Here is a 15041-nt window from a genome sequence, read left to right as displayed (position 1 = left end):
AAATTATGTCATCTTCAAGAAGGTGAAAACTAGTGTCTTTGCTTGCCAAGGACCTCCCTTATTCACTTTCTCAAGAAATAGATCCATGAGGTCTCCAGGATGGCAGTTGACCAAATGCTTCTTCACCCACCTCCCACCAAGTATGAGTCCACTGACTCAGGACTCCCCTCCCCACACTGTCCTATGCCAGCAGGAATTAGATAGACTTGAAACGATGCCCATATAAACCCAAAGGTTGAGATGTTGGAAATCTCCACTCTGGTCTCACTAAGCCTGCCGTAGGCAGCTCCTCTCCTGGAGCTACTCAAAGACCTTGCTTACAGGGTATTTAAGGCCCCCTCCTTGGAAGCAGCAGTGTGAGTTCTCTCTTACTCGCCCCCCCCCCAAGAAACACCCAAAAGTTGTTTTGTTCATTAAACCTAGACTTTGAATTTGAAAAAAAAAAAAGAAGGTGAATACTAGAAATCATAGCATTAGGTGAAATAAGTCAGATTCACAAGGATAACTAAGAAATGACTTTGTCATTTATAAATCCTAGGATATAGGGGCAGATTTGAAGGGAGGAAACTGTAAGCACGTCCCCAACTAAATGCTTTCTACTATAAGCTGCATTGTCATGGCGTCTCTTCAGAGGAACAGAACACTGACTGGGACCTTTGTCTTCTGCAGTCTTTTCATGCCACCAGATCCCTAGCAGCGTTGACCACCAAACTCATACCAGGGACTCACCACATTCCAATCTCTCTTCTCTGGATCATTGATCTATCCTTTTCTCCCAATCCATTGGCCCCTCTACATTCATAATCCTTCACTCTCACATCATTTAAGTTATAGCACACATCACTTAGAGGTTATTCTGGCCATAATCCTCTGCTATTTCATTGCATTCATTTATTTCATTTATTTCATTTATTTCAATTATTTATTTATTTATTCATTTATTTCAATTCATGTAGAAAGAGCTCAGCCATACATGAACACAAGTATCCATTTTACCCCCACTTAGACCCAAGCACCTGAACGTTCAAGTGGATTGATTCCTTCATAACTCCATGACTGTCAGATTCATTACCAATATCCACTACATCTGTGATTCCTATCATGTTTCCCTGTTTAGAAATTTCTTTGCTGATCTCATATCTGAAAACATTCTTTCCTCAAATTACCCCTTTGCTTCTACCTCCTGCTGTGTAAAGAAATTAGACATTGTCAAAGAGGGACTCGTTGCTCTAGCAGCAATATGTGATCTATCTATGCCTACCTGACACTATCATTCTCTCCAGCCTTCACCCATGTTCTAATTTGAAGTTACCGCCATCTCTACTTTGATCCCCTCCCCTATATTCTTTAGAAACGTCACGTAATAATTCCTTGTATCCTTTATATACACACACACATTTACTCTATATTTAAAATTCCCTCAATGGTTTTTAACTACTTCCAAATCACTACTTTTTAAAAACTAAGACTCACTTGGACTGTCACTGTTATCAATTTAACTCTAACGCTTATCTTTGTGTTCAACTCCCAAGCCAAATTCCCAAAATAATAGTAAATATGTCCTCTGTTTCTTTGCCTTCTGCTTACCTCTTAACCTTCCTGAATCTAACTTCTATTCCCATTACACCACTGAAGCATCTCTCAAATGCCATGTATTTTCTTATCTTCTAGGCTTTTAAGCAACACTGAACTTTCTCCTTATTTAAATGTTCTTCCTTTTGGAAATATAACCTACTTTTTTTCTTCTATCCATCTCTTCCCTCCTTCTGACCATAAAATATCAGCGTTCCCCAAGAGTGGCTCCCAATTTTCCTCTTCTCTTTATCTGTTCACTGTCTTCTAATCTTTGTGGACTTCCATAAGCCTTCCATTTTCATCACTCTGTCTTTATATCACTTAGATACATGGGCATCACTTGGAGCTGCCTACCCTTAATTACTTCATCTATGTGTGCAAGTAATCAACTATTTTCTTTCTCCATGCCTACCAGAACTGCTCATTAAGTTTTATACTGTATCTCTGACTGCCAACTAAATATTTATGCTTGAGCAGCTCAAAAGCATGTCACACTCAACGTCTTAAGTATGTAATATATTCTCAATAATTTTCATTGAATAAATATGCCAAATTATAACAATATATATGAAAAGCGACTAAATCCAGAATAGCACATGACAAGACTCAACTGCTAAGCTGTAGATTTTTGAGTACAGAAGAAAGGCTACAAAATAGGTCTAAACTTGATGAGCAGGCTGAAGGATAACATATGCATTCTATATCTGGATTAATAATTACCCAAGCATAAGTCAACTAACAGAGAAAATTATGGGAACAGAAATAGGAAGATACATATGATTAATTAGGTTGTTTAGAAGCATGTATACTGAAGCAAATGATTTGAGAGGCAGCATTTGATTTCGCCTTATGCGCATGCTTCGGTCTCTTAACCATGGTCATGTTACATAGAAATATTCTGGTAAACTTGTGTGTTTAAATATAATAATTTACAACTGTCTCTTCCTGCTGCTTGAGTATCTAGATGTAGAACTCTCAGCTGCTGTCCAGCACCATGTCTGCCTGCATGCCACCATGCTTCCCATCATGATGATGTTGGACAAAAACTCAGAAACTATATTACATCAGTACCTCAAGCTAGTCCATCCTTAGTACCAGGAGTACTATTGGAAGAGAACAGTGACCTCTGCTGGAGCAGGCCTGAGGCAATAACCTCCACAGGAGCAGGTACAAGGGAGCCACCACTGAGAGAGCAGGCCTGAGCCAGAGACCTCTGTGGGACTGGTCCAAAGCCAGGGACCTCCGTGGAAGCAGGCCCAAGTCACGGACATCTATGGGAACAAGCCTGAGAGAGCAATCTCCACAGGAGCAGGTGCAAGGGAGCTACTGATGAGAGAGCAGGTCCAAGCCATAGACCTCTGTGGGAAGAGGCCTGAGCAGGTCTGAGTCAGTTACCTCAGCTGAAACAGGTCCAAGGAAGCAACATCCACAGGAACAGGCTTGAGCCAATGACCTCTATGGAGCAGGCTGAAGGCAATGACCTCCACAGGAGCAGATACAAGAGAGACACCTCTGAGGGAGCATATCCAAGCCAGAGACCTCTGCAGGACCAGCATGAATTAGCAACCTCTGAAGTAGCAGGCCTGAGCCAGCAATCTCTGCCAGAATAAGCCCAAGGCAGCAATCTCAACAGGAGCAGCACCAAGCAAGCAACCTCCAACGGAGCAGGCCCAAACGACCCCCAGTATTGCAGAGAAACCACTGGGAGCGCTGAGTGAATTCCAGGAACACTGAGTGACCTCCAAGGTGACTAGAACTGTAATAACTGCTAAAGAAAAAGAAACAGTCATCAAAAGTCTCCCAACCAAAAAAGCCCAGGACCAGATGGTTTCAGCACAGAATTCTACAAGATTTTTAAGGAAGAGCTAATGGCAATACCCCTCAAATTGTTCCACACAGTAGAAACAAAAGGAACTTTGCCAAACTCTTTTTATGAGGCTGCAACCCTGATACCCAAACCACACAAGGACATTACTAAGAAAGAGAATACAGACCAATCTCACTCATGAACATTGATGCAAAAATACTCAGTAAAATACTGGTAAACCAAATCCAAGAACATATCAGAAAAATCATCCACCATGATCAAGTCTGCTTCATCCCAAAGATGCAGGGATGGTTCAGCATACAAAAATCTGTCAATGTGATCCACCATATAAACAAACTGAAAAAAAAAATGATCATCTCATTAGATGCTGAGTAAGCCTTCAACAAAATACAATGTCCGTTTATGATAAAGGTCTTAGAGAGAGCAGGGATATAAGAAACATACCTAAACATAATAAAGGCAATATACATCAAGCCAACAGCCAAAATCAAATTAAATGTAGAGAAACTCAAAGCAATCCCACTGAAATCAGGAACAAGACAAGGCTGTCCACTCTCTCCACATCTATTCAGTATAGTTCTTGAGGTCCTAGCTAGAGCAAAACAACAATAAAAGGAGATCAAGGGGACACAAATCAGAAAAGAAGAAGTCAAACTCTCACTATTTGCTGAAGACATGATAGTTTACATAAGCAACCCCAAAAATTCTACCAACGAACTTCTGCAACTCATAAACACCTTCAGTAATGTAGCAGGATACAGGATTAACTCAAAAAAATCAGTAGCCGTCCTTTACACAGATGATAAATGGACCAAGAAAGAAATCAGAGAAACATCACCCATCTCAGTAGCCACTAATAGCATAAAATATCTTGGAGTAACTCTAACCAAACAAGTGGAAGACATGTAGGACAAGAACTTTAACTTATTGAAAAAAGAAATTGAAGAAGACACCAGAAAATGGAAAGATATCCCATGCTTTGGGGTAGATATAATTAAATAGTAAAAATGGCAATCTTACCAAAAGCAATCTACACATTCAATGCAATGCCCAGCAAAATTCTTCACAGACCTTGAGAGAACAATAATCAACTTCGTATGAAAAAGCAAATAAGCCAGGATAGCCAAAACAATCCTATACAATAAAGGAATTTCTGAAGGCATCACAATCCCTGACTTCAAACTCTAAAAAAAAGCATCACTATTCTTACCTTAAAAATATATACAAATAAATATAATAACTTACAAATTTAGAATTTATTATAATATTGTTAAGTTTACCTTGAAAATTCCTAGGAAATTTTGTATTGACTAACAAGTTTACAGCAAGGGGCAGCGAATCAAACAAAAAAAATAGGTTAATATATAATCATCTCAATTTTAAGAACAATTAACTGATAATAAAAACAACAGAGGTGCCAAAAAACAATGCTGATATCTGAACCTAAAAAGAGAGTGAACCTGGATGGAGGAAGTAACAGTGTCCAGCTCAATATGTAGATTTACTAGTATCCATTAGTTGGCAATCAGGAACGAGTATGCAGTTAATTCCAATAAACTAGCCACAGCCTCTCATAAACCAATTAAAATCAGGTTTCATAGCTTGCCATACTTTTTTTTAAAAATTAACATAGATTCCTCCTTCCTCTTTCCTTTGTTCTAGTATTTGTTGAAGGCAGACAGTTGAATTTGTGGCCATGAAAAAGTTCCAGAGAAGATACCATTCAGGCTAAAATCAAGAGGGTTTTTCTCCCCAGGCATCAAAAGTGATCAAACATGAATACTTTGAGCATACTAAAAATGAAATTCTTCATTGTCTAAGTGTTGGGTTGAAATCGGAAGTTTAAGAGTGAACTCATAGTTTGTAGCGTTTTATATATATATATATATATATATATATATATATATATATATATATATATATATTCTACTATGGACTTACCTTTTAAATTAATGTCCCCCTCTATCTCCTCTCTATTAATCCTCTCCCTCCCTCCCTTCCTCCCTCCCTTCCTCCCTCCCTCCCTCCCTCTCTCTCTCTCTCTCTCTCTCTCTCTCTCTCTCTCTCTCTCTCTCTCTCACACACACACACACACACACACACATGCACACACCACATCAGAAAACTTGGAGGGCTTGTTAAAGTAAAGATTAGTGTGTCCCCATCCCATCTTGGTTTCTGACTCCCTGAGCCTGTAACGAGCACAAGCTTGGGTACCTGTGCAAGTTTCCAGCTGGTGATGAGTGCTGATGCTGAAACCACACAAAGCACAGAATCTCCAACTCTGTCTACCGAGAGGAAAAGACATTATGACACGCCAGTGATGACGAGCATTTCTAGCACCCTTGTATTGGGGTTTTGGAACTATTCAACATGCAGAAGAAAGAAAGCCTTGAAGAAATGGCTAACGTGGTCTCAAAAAAGGGAAGCGGGGGACTGAAATGTACTTTGGTGGACGAGAGCAAAGAAATGCTTTAGGAATCTTGACACATGTCTAAAAGGACACAAGCATCAGCTTCAAGAAGATTCTGTTGGACAAAGCAACTCAGCATCAAAATAAGAAATGAGAGTAACTAAATGCAAACTAGGAATGCATAAATATACAACGATACAGTTCTAGTTTACAGTGGACTCTAACCTGTGTCACTTACTTGTTAACATATGATGCTCTTTTCAATGAACTTTATGGCAGCGAAATGTAGAGGGTTCCTTCCCGACTGAATGACACAAGTCAATATCCTTACAAAAGTGAAACTGTAGCTACTGGAATGCTGCAGCATGCAAACTACTTAAGACAACATGTCAAACAAGTGTTCCCTACAAATGCACACCCCAGATGAACCCATATCAAAGGGTTCTCTGCCACGGGACTGATATACAGACTTCAACAATAGTCAGGATTGTGGTAGCTAAGACAGAAGTGCCATTCTGTATTGAGGAAAACTAAAGCAGCTACATAACTAAATGAAATGTGCAGATGTGGATTGGATCCGCGACATCAACAGAACAACTGGGCTCTGTATGTCGGGTTACAGAGTGCATGGCTGTAACCGTTGATTTGGATCATGCACTGATATATAACATATAACGCACATTGTAGTAAATAGTCTCCAGTGTGTTTAAGAGAAACCGGCCATATATCTAAAACTTCACACTCAAATTGTTCAAGGAGAAAGATAGTAATAATGTATTGATCTTGTATATATCTATTTGCAGAATAAAATAAAAGAAAGCAAATATAAAAAACTGGCAGTGTTTGAGAGTCTGGAAAGATGTATACCTATTTGAAATTTCTGTGATTTGAAATTGTATCAAGAATTAAAACACTGGACAAAAACATTACAAATAGAAATATCAACCTTTAGTTGAAGCCAAAATGGACAGTACTGTTCTTGACCAGACTTTATTAAAAACCACATTAAGGGACACAACAGACTTAATGTATGACCTTGACATTTCACAGAAAGTGTGGGTTTGAAGCAGAACCCTGATGGAAACTCTGTTTCTTTTCATCATAGCATGGTAGCTTCAAACTTACATTTCTTTTCAGGCAGAGCAGTAATGGTGTTATTGTCATTAACATTTAAGTGCTTACCCTTTCCATCTGTGAACGGTAATTCGGAAGAATTTCGCTTTCACACTCTCTCCCACTTCTTAACAGCTTTGTTCTGTAACAGAACATGAAACGTGTAACATACAGATGCAGAAGTCATTCTTACTGCAGTTAGAGGACGCACCTAATCCCCCCTCGCGTGGTCTCTCTTAAAACAGGTTTTTCTCTCCCTCTGAGCAGAAATAAATATGTTTCTGAAAAACAGCCCAAAATGTCCATATTGCTAATTCCTGTATGTCTTCAGGATTTGCTAGCATTCCCTCATAATAATGTAGACAAATTTTCTCATTCTGCTTGCCAAAACACAGGTTCATTATGATTTGCAATGTGGTGACTTTCATCCAAATATAATTTTGCAGCCTCACCCAACCGTACATCTTTTAGCACTAAACAGAAATAAAGTCATTATCTGGAGAGTCGGCACTTAAATGGAGAAGCTAACGGATAGGGTCACAGATGCAATTGACTTGGATGTCCCTTGGATCTGTCTCTGAGGTCCCACCCTCTCTTTTTGTGCTTTCATGTCTATAAAGCACATGTCTATAAATTTCTAATCCTAGCATGTATCCAGGCATACAATGCACAGATGTGTGATTACAGTGTTCTGGAACAGCATGTCAGCTGAGAGCCTGCTTCGTGTGGCTGTGATGATTGTGCTTCTTAGATTAATAACGTTTAATACCTTCATGGCATTTAAGAGAGACTTCAGAGTTTTTATTCTTCCAATGTTCGCATCCTATGTCCCTAGTTTAAGTAAATTCTTTTTCTACCAAGATGATGATTTTAAGAAAAACTTAGAAATTATAGAAAATGTTTCCTTCCTTCCTTGCTGTGGTTTGAATGCAGTTTGTCCCTGCTAAAATTACTAGTCTCTCTAATAGTACCAGGAGAAAATAAGACCTTTTAAGGTGTAGTCATGATGGTACCACTCTTCACAAATGGACTAACACCTTTCTTGGCAAATTGAGTTGTGTACTCCTGAGAAAGTACTCCGTCTCATGGAACTGAATTAGTTTTCTTGTGACTAGAGTAGATTTTGTTAAGATGAGTCCTAACACCCTACACACCCACCCACACACACACACACACACACACACACACACACCAGGCCTCCTTCACCACAGATGCTCTGTGAATACTTGGCATCTTCCATTTCTCCCTTACCATAAGTTGACCCAAGGTCCTTACCAGGAGCCAAGCTGATACAGACATCATGTTTTTAGACCTCTAGAACTATGTACTAAATAAGCCTCCTTCTTTTGAAATTCCCAGATTTACATATTCTGTTAGATAAAACATATGTGACCGAAAATAGATTGAGACTCCTCATATCCCTCTCACAAATAACCACATGCACCAACTTGGGGTGATAATTTGGTAGACAGAAGACACTGACCAAGAATGGCACAGAGCTATGATCTGCAGTCTCAGGAGCTAGAAAACTGATGGATGTGTGCTGGGAGGCCCTGCTGGTCAGAGGTTGTAGTCTACCACGGCCTGGTAGCTCTCTCTGAACTCAACATGAACAATACCCCACCACCATCCCTCCACCCCACCACCCTGGCAGCAAGTGTCCTATTCTCTCCCTGGTCTCTAGGCCCAGATACCTGACTTAACTCTAGTGTGAACCTGGACACAGCTCCCTGCAGAAGCTTTCCCCCTGGTGCCCGTATGGTCATTAGACATTGTGCTAGGAGCATCACTGTAAGACTGTGCTCCACAGATAATTACTAAAACATGTATTAGGAGCTTTGTGATAGAAGCGTGCTGTTTAATGAGAGTTAGGCCAATCCCCAACTGCCGTCCCCAAACTTATATATTCCCTGTGCTCTGGAACAAAGCTGAACAGACTCACTGAAGCTCTCCCTGGAGGGGAGAGGGGGCTATCTCCTTCATGCTTACAGGTCGTACAAAGCTCTCTGTTGTTGCTTCTGTCCATTGTCTTCATGGACTGGTGGCCAACAGGTCGTAAATTTAAAGGGAACCCCACAGATTTGGTCAAAGGGATCTAAGAGAACAGCAAGCCCAAGGGCTGTGGAACAGCAACACAAAGTCCTTTCTACCTAATGCCTTTGCTCCTGTCACCATCGTCCGACCAGGAAGCTACGGATCTCTGTGGGCGCTTTTCAGCTGAGGAGATAGCAAGGAAAGGGTTGGCTGTGGCTTGCTCCTTTCTCTCTCAGATATTTCAGGATTTGCCCTGATATTTGGCTCCAGGTTTTTATTATTAAGACCGAGTAGAACTCGTGCAACACCTCAGTTAGTTAATCCAGCCTTGAAACTTCCTAAGAGACAAGCCCAGAGGTTTGTCTCCTAGGCAATTCCAGATCCTGTCAAACTGGCAAGCAAAATTAGCCATCACGCACTTGATGTTTGCTTTAAAATCAATTTCATTTACAATAAGTGCATTTGCTAAGCATATATATATATATATATATATATATATATATATATATAATGCAGAAGATTCATTCTGTTGTATGAGGCACAAAGCATTTTACTCTATACATATTAGTTTGAGAAACAGTGTGTTAAATAAAACTTCTTTCCTGGTCATCATTTCCTTCTCTTTTATGTACTGCTCTGATTGTGTATCTTCCCACAAAGATGCCTAGTTAGTGGCTTGATATGACCCCTTCACAGAACATCTCTCATAGATCTGAGGTTTTCTTGTTGGTAAAGAGTGTAGATCAAAACCCAAATTGAAGTCTGAGTTTTTGGTGAGCTATTTTTCAAAACATGAACCATAATATATAACAACTTTGTAAAACTTACAACTATTTTCTTCACTTTTTCATGACAAAAAGAGGGTTAACAATAGCATCTAGATTATAGTGAGTTAGTATTTGCCAAGAATATTATCTAGCACACAATAAGTACTTAATAAACATTCAATATATTCATTTACACTGTAAGTAAGGAGAGTGAGGTACTGGTACTTGGTGCCTAGAGGAGAAATCCAAGCTTAAGAACTTGAAAGGTGGAAAAAGAGACTAAATATTCATGCGAGGCAGAAAAGACACTATTGAGAACACTCAAAGAAAGTATGAAAGGAAAACAGCTAGCAGTCAATTCTGCACCATGCTTGAAACCAAGAACCTTCAGATCTGCTCAGACAGCTAAATTCCCTTAGTCAGAGCATCGTCACCCTGGCAATACCTTATTCATAAAAGAAATATTACTAGATCTGAAAACATATTAATCCTAATACAGTTTTTAGTGGGTGACTTCAACACCCCAGTCTCACCAACAGACAGGTTATCACAACCGAAACTAAACAAAAACCACTGGAGTTAAATGAAGTCATAAATCAAATGGACATAACAGACATCTAGAGAACTTTCCATCCAGACACTGAAGAATGCACACTCTTCTCAACAGCTCTAGGAACTTTACCCAAAATTAACCACATATTAGAACACAAAGCAACTCTCGACAAATACAGAAAACTTAAAATGACAGGCTATGTTCTATCTGAACACAATCAATTAATGCTAATTATCAACAGCAATAGAAACTACCAAAAACACAGAAGCTCATGAACACTAAATAACATAATACAGAGTGGTCATTTCATAACCCAGGGATCCAGGATAGAACCAAATGGGACTGGCAAAAAAAAAGTCAGTGAAATGATTCTTAATGATATTCTACTGTACTCTTTAACCAGTGCCTAACCCAATTGTCATCAGAGAAGCATCATACAGCAACTGATGGGAGTAGATGCAGAGATCCACAGACAACAGGCAGAGCCAAGAGAACACAGCAGTAGAAAGGAAGGAAGGGCTGTGGTAGCCACAGGTATTGAGGACATCACAAGAACATGACCTACAGAATCAACTAAGTAGGGCTCGAAGAGGCTCACAGACACTGAAGCAACAAACATGGACTCTATATGGGTCTTTCCTAGATCCTATGTATATACCTTATGGTTGTACGGCTTGCTATTCTTGAGGGACTCCCTGCAGTGGGATTAGTGGTTGTCTCTGCTTCTTTTGTCTCACTTGAAATCCTTTTCCCTACTCAGTTGCCTCTTCCAGCCTTGATATGAGCATTTGTGCCTGGCCTTACTGTACCTTGTCAGGTCATGTTTGGGGGATATCCCACAGAGACCTATTTTGGTTTTGCTTTTGTTTCAAGAGAATCAGAGGAGGAACAGATCTGGGGGAGACGGGAGCTGTGAGAAGGGACAGGGGAAAATGGAGGGAGGGGAATCAGCAGTCGGGAAGCAATGTGTGAGAGAAGAATAAAGATGAAGAAACTAAAAGGGTCTTGAAGAGCCCTGGTTCTCAAACCTCAATGGAAGCCTGGAAAGACTCATTCTGTTAAGAGCAAAGAAGCCAGTAGCAGATGTTGATCTTCCTTTGGCCATGCCTTTCATCTGAACCTCCTGAAGGTGCTGCTCACAATGGGACTAGAACTTCCTTTACTAATTAAGGCAATCAGGATGGTTCTTAAGATGTGGCTCCATCTTCGTGTGATTCTAATTTGTAACAAGTTGACATTAAAGCCAACTTAACCACAGTGCATGAAATTTTCAAAGAATAAATTTGAAAATTAAAAATTGATAATGAAATCCAAACATTGTGATGAAAGTTTCTAGTGCATTCTGCTAATGGAAAGGTACACTGTGATTTGTTAGGAAGCTTTTGTTGAGGGCCTTAAGGAGGAACTCAAGCAAGAAAGATAGGGTATATACTCACCAGAAGTCCAAGAACTCAATCAAAACCTTATTCATAGCCATAATGTCATTTGTTGATGCACAGAGCTGCCTCCTAAACAAATCCAAGTTGCCCTGCTAAAGAAAAGTCAGTATTAACTTGCAAATGTCCCAGTGAGTGAGGTAAGCTTGTCCAAGCTGGGCTCAGGCTCACAGCGTGTCCTGGGATCAGTTGCAGGTCAGCTACTCTAGGATGTGGATTTCTGATGGGATCACAGTGCAGCCTGGCTTTTTGCGGTTCTCATGGAGGAAAGCAAGAGAGGCTCTAGAAAGAATAAGAAAAGAGGTGTGCTTTTCCCAGTCTGCATGAATATCCCATTCGCCTATGACTGCAGTGGACTAGGAGGCAGCCATAGATTCTAGCACTGTGGTGGTAGAAACAGCGAAGAGCACAGATACGGAGCAAGTGAGGACTGAGCATGGCAGCTTAGTCTGTTCCAGATGTGTGGGATGGATGGATGGATGGAGCGCTGAGTGTTTCCTCTGTCCTAGGCATCTCTTGTGGCCTCCTGGGTGACTTCCAAAGTATTCTACAAGGTGGTGCTATGATCTACATTTTATAGACAAGAAGGCTGAGGGTACCAGAGGTTAATTATGTAGCCTCTGTCAATAATTGGAAGAGCCTACTTTAAACATTACTATATCCAAGTCTCATGGATTTTTGCTTCAATTTAGACTGGAGAAAATCACTTAAGGTTAAGTTAAAAGGTCAATTTAAAATTAAAAACCCAAATTGAAAATAAAACACAATACAATTTTGTATAAATCCTCATCATAAAGTCTATATTTTCTGGGAAGATGTTTTACAACTATTCCTTCATAATATTTAATAATGTTGGGTGTAAACACATCATCTTGTTTGCCAAATTCTTCCTAAGGATTCATTTTCAAAAAAAAATAGGAAATTGCATGTTTTCTTGGCCTGGAAACCGGGAGATACTTTTGAGTTTTATATACTTAGCAAATGAGTTTTCACATCTATGAGAAAATGTGCTACTTGGTACAGTTTTACACACAGAGATTCCAGAGGCATCTAGTGTATCCTGTAAACTGAAATTAAAGCTCCTCATCTGGTCAGAGACCATCGCATTGAATATTAGAAAACATTAAGTGGAACAGTCATGACCATGCTGTTTGCCAGCACAGTGCATTATATTGTGTTCCTGGCTGCAATGCATTTATTACCCAGAGTAATAAATCACTGTGCAGTGCAGAGAAATCTGACCTCCGACACAGATGCACTGGCAAGACTAAGCTCAAAGTTAGATCGAGACAATAGTAGTACAACTAAGAAGTCGTAACTCATTTTAACTTGGCACATTTCCGTTTCCTTTCGTTTGCTTTTTACTTCTAGGTCCTGGGATGGCATTCCTTAGAGGTGTTGGACAGCAGTCTACCTAGCAACAAGGTCAGGAGGAGGTAGGAGAAGAGGAAAGTCCCAGGACTTTCTTAACAGAACATATAGGGAAAACTGGAGCCAGAAAGCTCACTGTACTTTCAGAAAGCAGTACAGTATTGGTTTCCTGGTGTAATATCCATGTAGCTACAGACTGATTAATAAGCCCTATTTACCTGGAAGGATAAAGAAAAGCCACAGGTTTAGCGAAACCACAGAGGAGAATGTTGCATGGGCAGGGTGGACCCATTGGGCCATTTCCAGTCTGAGCTATAGTATTAATCCTCACCCAAAAGCCAAAAGCACTGGCCATTAGACGCCACTCAGATGCCAGCCCTACAAGCTAAATGTGCTGACCGTTGATAACAAGAGTGAGCCACTGCTGGACCCCACTGGATCTCTCTATCCAGGCTAATTCTATGTCAACTTGACATAAGCTAGAGTCGTCTGAGAGGAGAAAACCTCAATGTAAAAAACAAAACAAAACAAAACAAAAAAACAAAGATTCCATAAGGTTTGATCACACAAACCTCTGGACATTTCTTTTTTTTTTTTTTTTTTTTTTTTGGTTTTTCGAGACAGGGTTTCTCTGTGGCTTTGGAGCCTGTCCTGGAACTAGGAACTAGCTCTTGTAGACCAGGCTGGTCTCGAACTCACAGAGATCCGCCTGCCTCTGCCTCCCGAGTGCTGGGATTAAAGGCGTGCGCCACCACTGCCTGGCATTTCTTTCTTTTTTTAATAATTTTTATTGATTCTTTGTGAATCCCACGGCATGCACTCTAACCCCACTCATTCCCAACCTTTCTGTATCTGCCCTTCACACTTGTAACCTCCCCCAAAGGAAAATAAAAAAATAAATAAAAATAATAAAATTTTCAAAAACAAATTAAAAAATTCTTGTCATGGAAGCTGCAGTGTGTCACAGTGTGTCACACCGTGTATCCTTTGTCCAGATGACTTTAATTGCAAATGTTCATTGCATGAGTCATTGACCTGGTTCAAGGCCTGTGGCTTCTGCTACACCATCAATACTGGACCCTCACCAAGACTCCTCTCGGATATCTTGCTGTTCCCCTGAGTCATGGAGATCCTGCAGCTTCGGTTCTGCGGGACTGGCTCCTTCACAGACTCCAGAAAGTCTTAAGTGGGGTAGATGTTGGGGTGGGCCAACTCAAAGCCCTGGATCTGGGCCTGGGTGTTAGCATAGTTGGGTCACCCCTTCAACCCCAGTGGCCAGTTCTCCTGCACTGCCCAGGCAAGGGGCAGGACCAGCTTTTCTGTGCTCAGATCACCACTGGAGCTGCTGTGCTCTGGCTAGTGAGGGCATATCCAGCTCATCACTACAGTCAGTCACCAACAGGTCCCGGACCAGATAGCAGCCCAGACCACAGACATCCACATGGCCTTGGGTGGTAGCCTGTGCCACTGATATCAACACGGACTCCTGATGCGGGAGGGCCGTGGACCCAGCTGTGGCCCTTTGTGGCAGCACAGGCCTAGATACCACGATGGCCTCGGGTGGCAGCCTAGGCCTCTCACATAAGGCTGTTCCTCACCACCATAGTGTCTTCAGGTCCCCCTCTCTTCACGGTACATGAGTCGCGCTGCTTCTCTTTCTCCACCATATCTCCACCACATGCTCATTCATAGCAGTGGCCTCTTCCTGGGCAGGCCCTGTGTCCACTAGCCGCCTTCTGCCCTGGGCCCGCTAGGAAATTTTCTTAGTTAGTGATTGATGTGGGAAGGCCTAACCCGTTATGGGAGGGGTCACTGCTGGCCTGGTGGTCATGGGTTCTATAAGACAGCAGGCTGAGCAAGCTATAGAGAGCAAGCCAGTAAGCAGCTCCTGTAGACGGCCTCTGTCTGGTACCGATCTAGTTTGGTTCCTGCCTCAGCTTCCCTCAATGGA

The sequence above is a fragment of the Arvicola amphibius genome, chromosome 5, assembly GCF_903992535.2.
Source record: "Arvicola amphibius chromosome 5, mArvAmp1.2, whole genome shotgun sequence".
Lineage (NCBI taxonomy): Eukaryota > Metazoa > Chordata > Mammalia > Rodentia > Cricetidae > Arvicola > Arvicola amphibius.
This window is presented reverse-complemented; position numbering follows the sequence as displayed.